This window comes from Lissotriton helveticus, chromosome 3_2 (genome assembly GCF_964261635.1).
Source record: "Lissotriton helveticus chromosome 3_2, aLisHel1.1, whole genome shotgun sequence".
NCBI classification, from domain to species: domain Eukaryota; kingdom Metazoa; phylum Chordata; class Amphibia; order Caudata; family Salamandridae; genus Lissotriton; species Lissotriton helveticus.
In genome coordinates, this window is record NC_136062.1 from 97,006,419 (window position 1) to 97,012,272 (window position 5,854).

The following is a 5,854-nucleotide window of genomic DNA, read 5'->3' on the forward strand; positions in this document are numbered from 1 at the left end:
CAAAAAACAATAAAATCAGCACAATCCCAGCCCATCCATGGCCTCAATGGTGTTTAAATTCAAGAAGACACCCCTCAGAAACACTAGGCCCATGCAACACTCACTACCCCTGGGCATAATGGATGAAAAGTAGGCAAAATAAGTGCAGGCCTCAGACACTGCCTCTCCTCAAAATGGCCCCTTACACCCCAAGCACATGTTGCCTTAAATTCAAGAAGACACCCCACAGAAAGACTAGGCCCATGCAACACTCACCACCCCTGGGCAAAGGGCCACACCAGCAGGCCCAAAAAAAGGACAAAAAACAGCACAATCCCAGCCCATCCATGGCCTCAATGGTGTTTAAATTCAACAAAACAGTTGTATCATGCACCCCTAACCAACCCTGGTCCTACTGAATACTGTGGCTACCCACAATATAATTTATTTAATGTTCTGAAAAAGTTCCAAAATTTTACTTGCAGCAACTGTAATGCCCCAAACAAACTTACTTGTGAAAGTTGATTTCTAATCCAAAAGTGATCCAAAGACAGTCAAAAAGGCCTCAAATCCAAATATCCAGCAGCACCCACAATAAGTAATCCTTCCAGCTCCAGATCCAAATGAAAGTGACCAGGAGATGGACAAAGCACTGGGAGGAGCCTGCTGGACAGGAACAGGAAGTTGGAGACTGTGGGGCACTTCCTTCCTCCCCCCCCCAAAAAATGGACTCCTTGCAAAAAAAAAGGCCATGCAAATGTCAACCTGAGGAGTGATTCTGATAAAAATCATAATTTTCTGAAGGTTTATCCTGTTTGCTGGTGATTTTCTTGTGCGAAATTGCAAAATCTCTATTTCGCAAGTGCGAGATTGTTCCTTTCCGCCGCAACTACGTGTTCGCAATTGCGAACTCTCGCGAGTTGTGCTGTGCAAGGTGGCAAGCCGCGATTACGTATTCGCGGGCGCCAAACTCCCGCGGGAACACGCAGCAAGATCTAAAATGGCGCGTCACTTGCAAAGAAAAACAACTCGCCAAACGCTAAATGACGGAAAGTGAACGCCGTGCACCACGCCGCGCGCCGCAACCAAGCAAAAAATCCGCCGCGAGCGGATTCACGGATTTTCGACAAATTCGCGAGAGTTCGCGGATTGCGAATTTGCCGAAAATCCGAAAAATCCGCGAGCGGAGCGGATTTTACGCCCATGCGTAGAGGTGAGGTCTTATGCTTGTGTAATGCGGGTAAGCATGTATCATAAGCATTTAAGAAATGGCATAATTAGAGACAACAATCTAATCTTCCAGTGTATACAGTATTTTATGTTTTGAATCCTTGAGTACTTTCTGAAATAGTACTAACCTTTACAATATAGATCGCTGTGCTTTACTCTTTTGCAGATACAGTCCGGCATTTACAGAGGAATTGTTACACACCCCTGATTGCAGGTGATGAGGTTGTATTTCATATATATATATATATATATAGCACTCTTTGCAGTAGCAATAATTTTGTGGTCCTGAAGAAGGCATAGGATAAGCTTGCCCATTTTTGCTGATGACCCTTCACATTCAGACAGTCCTTTGTTGAAAACTGTCATTTGCACTATGTTTAGATTTGATCTTTGAGAGATATTAATAAATGTTTTTTTCACGCAGCGGTCAATTTTAAGTCACTATTTCACAGTATTTTTGCACTGCACCTAGCACTCCCACACAAATCGATTACTCACATCTGCAGGTCCAAATTTATCCCTATAATTTGCATAGCTTTGAAAAAAACATCCCCAACCTCCCCTTTCCTTTTGAAAGGGTTTTAGCCCTTAGTGCCCAGATGATGAAGCATGTCGCCATTGGTGAGTGATGGGAATCTGTCCTTTTATAGGATTTTTCCTTCCGTAGTATGCTAGAGTTATATAGGTTAATGGTTACGTTTTTTTGAGGTCTTTTGTGGTTCTAACTGTCTGGATAGACCCTTTGATACTGTTGTTTGTATATATGCATCCCGTCATGTCACTATTCATGGATATCCTACGAAGTGATCATGGGAAAGCTACAGTTATAAGCCTCTAGCATGTCTTGTCCCGGTGGCTTAAACCAGTGCACCACCATTGCAGGCAGCCCAGGGTGTTATACTTTAGTGACTTTGCTAAAATGTATCTATGTGTACTAATGTTAAAGATTCCCAATTTTATTGATGAAGAATACATTTCACCCACGCTTACCGTTGTTTGAACTTTGATTCCTGCAAATTAGGCCGAGATAATCAGACACACATCTTTTTCCTCAAATAGCAGAAAGGTATTTTGGCTTTCATCTTCCAGGGGAGTGCAATGAAATCTCAGGATCACTTCTTTTGCATGGAATTCCAGTCATTTGAATACTCCAACAGCAGCAAGCAGGTGAAATGGCATACCAAACACCTCAGCAGTCATTAAATGTGCTGAATAGCAGGCTTCTGCTAACATGAAAATTATATTTTAGTCCTACAGCAGCTCCGGGACAATAGAAAACACTCCTTTCTTTGGTCTGGTTCAGGAATCCAAACATCTTCAAGGTCGATAACTTCTATGAAGCTACTACATAGAGAAAAGTAGAGTCCATTTGTAATTTCTATTATTTCTTGTAAACTGTTTTATTTGATAGTCATACAAATGCAGGTAAATACAATTCTGGAAACAATATACGCAAATGGAATAGTTTGAACAGCACAGACAACAAAAGAAAGGTACAAAACAGTCATTCACATTTAATGGGGTCACTCTCGTCTGTATTCTCTTTGATCTCCTCTAGAAACCCATTTTCTTTGTCCAAATCGACCATGTTCGCCACCTCTTCCCCAGAATTCACCTCTAAATCCACCTCTGTCAAAGCCATTTCTACCCCCACCACCTATTTAGTTCTCTAATCCACCACCTATGTGCGGTCCTCCAAGTCCATCAAGTTGGGATGTCTTGCACTGACTGCATTTATATCACCAAGATAAGTTCATATTTTCACATGTTGGTTTGAGACATATCGAATTGCCAGTTCTTTGGTATCCCCCTTCATCACTGGAAATGCCACTTCCACCACCAACTGAACTACCTCCAAATCTACCAGGTCTCATTGGTCCTCTGTGTCCTTGGTCACCTCTCACATTGCCATCACCTCTGTTATTGAAGTTGGCCCTGAAGGATGCAAACAAAACTTTGATGCGGTCACCAGAAAACGTCTTCCCATCAAACTGATCAATAGCAGCCTTGGCTGAAGGTGAGTTGTAAAAAGACACTGTAGCTTCCCATTTGTGCTTGCCAGTTTTCCAAACAGCATACACATTTATCATTGGTAGTCCAGTCCCAGTTTTCTTTTTAACCTAGATGATGCCAAATCGACTCAATGGTAACAATTTCACCAAGAGCCTGAACAAAGATTGTACTCTTGTCAGAGTTATTGTGCTCTGCGCCATTTCCAATATCATGTCTGAGGCCGATCTGCTCTCGAGGACCTCCTCCACCTCCATCAAATTTATTGAAGCCACCACGTTCACCACTGTCCATGCCTCCTCAGGGGCCACCTCCAGGTGGTCCTTCTCTAGGACAACCTCTTCCACCTCTGTCAAATCCACCACAGCCTCCAGAGCTGCCACCTCGGCCTCCGTTGTCTTGACCTCCAAAACCTCCTTAATCTTGACCACCATGTTCAGCACTACCACTACCACCACCAATTGGAGGGCCATCCTGGCCATAGCCTCCAACTCCACTTCTTCCATACTGACCTTGATAACCACAGCTATGGGGTTGGTTGTAGCTTTGCTGTTGCCCATTGGAACTCTGTTGCTGGCCACCGCTTATACCGTGATTACCACCACCACCTCCATAACTAGACTGCTGTCCATATCCCCCTCCACTCTGTTGTTGACCATAGGATTGCTGACCACCACTGTAACTTCCCTGTGTAAAAATCTTATACTGCTGCTGACCATAACCGGAATAGGAATAATGTTGCTGCTGCTCTAGTTGCCAATAGTGTGATTGTGATGTTTGACTTAGTTCAGTTTCTGGCAGCATAAGGTGTGGACATTGAAGGAGGGAGGGGCCAAAGTTACACCACAGAGTCCTACCGACTTCCGTCCTTTTCGCATACCGAGCTCAGTTCCATCAGCTGCCGTAAAGGCGTCATAAGATTATTCTCACCAACCTGCTCAGGGTTATGGCTGGGGCTTATCCTTTCCATCCGGGGTAAGGGTATTTTCAATGAGCTAACCAGCGGTATGGCCAACTCAACAAGCTAACCAGCAGTATGGCAAACAGAAAAGGTGTTATGGGCTGTCTGCTGACACGCAGTCAGGTTACAGACAACAGAGTGGTCACGGATCATCTTATGGCCAAGCACAAGTGCAACAGAAGCAACAAAGCTCTGGTTATAGTGGACAGTCTGCTCCTCAGGGGTATGGAAGATATAGATACATTCAAGCATCCTATGAATGTAATGTCTATGGTTTTAATACACCAATTATAAGCTGTTACAAAGTAACCTACAACCATTTGCACTAGAAAATGACTGGACCAAGCTTTTAGAATATCCATTTAAGGTAATTGAAAGCTCATAGGTCAATGTTACAAACTCCAAACATGGTAGGGGACTTTCCTTGAAACAATACATAGTTGAAAGTGTCAGAGTCCATCTAAATTAGAGGCAAACACATGTTTAATCAGAAATAAAGGAAAAGCTCACACTTTGTTGTCCCATTACGAAAGAAGGATTCATCCATGGGAAATGAATTGCCAGCAACTCTTCTGAGAAGGCCCATTAAACCACAGAGCTCCCATTCAATTCAAATCTAGACATAACAATGTGTGTTGAAGTTAGCATTTATTTAATACTCATTCCACTTACAGAAAAAATGGGCACTGACAAATATTGTCTGGAATCCCACGTAAAGTAGAAACATAATTTGCAGTACATGGATTGCACTTCGAGGTTCATGTAAGAGCATATTGGATTCTTACAGTTATGGTCCACAGAAGTTGAATCTCATATAACTTGAGTATCACCTACATTGTTAGTGATACACCCATAACCTCTGGATGCTGAACTATGAAAGGGTGAATACTAACTATACACAAACCACGTTGACCAAGGTTTGTGATGGTATTTTGAAATACATTCTAATTTTGCTGTATGGCACAGCTTAACGCAGTTCAAGGTTCAGAGTATGTGGCTATTATTTTCTGGAGCTGTCAATATTCTAGTACTTCTCTACAGAAGTACAGTTCCCAGTTGGTGATGCCTTCTGTTTGTTAGCAGTACTGCTACCAATTGTCTATGCCTTTCATGTGAGTAATATAATTCCTGCATATTCTCAAGTAAATATATGGCTGTGTGTGTGTGAGAGAGATTCTACCTGATCACAAGCCACCTACTGAAAATTACCATTAACCCACTGCAGAACATAGGGGCCGATTCCGATCTCGCTTGGAAGGGCACTGAACATGATCCGGACGGAAAAAGTACTATCCCTAAACGCGTGTTTTCCATCCGACTCGTACAGCTGTATGAGCGAGCAAGTACTATACAAGCGACATGAAATTCACCGACCGAGTCGTTTCTGGGTCCAAACCGCTCCGTTCGTCTCAACCGTAAGTAAACCATGTCGTGCAATGGATGCGATTTACGACCGAGCCAGTATGATGCACACGTGTGACAGCCGTTGCAAGCCGTAGACTCCGGCTCGCAAAATGGCCGGGCGTTGCCTTTTGGGGTCCACGTCGGACCCCCTGTTGCCCGTATCCTTACGACTCGGACCCAGGGGGAGACCCAAGGGTTCCCCAATACATTTGTGTACGATGTGGATGGCACCAATGCGTACTCACTGTAGGGGGTGCCTTTGTGTAAGCC

At 43.6% G+C, this 5,854-nt stretch overlaps 1 pseudogene; it reads right to left on the reverse strand.

Annotated features, from left to right (window-relative positions):
- Positions 1 to 2,723: 2,723 nt before the first annotated feature.
- LOC144826131 (RNA-binding protein FUS-like) lies at positions 2,724 to 4,023 on the reverse strand (annotated as a pseudogene).
- Positions 4,024 to 5,854: the final 1,831 nt, after the last annotated feature.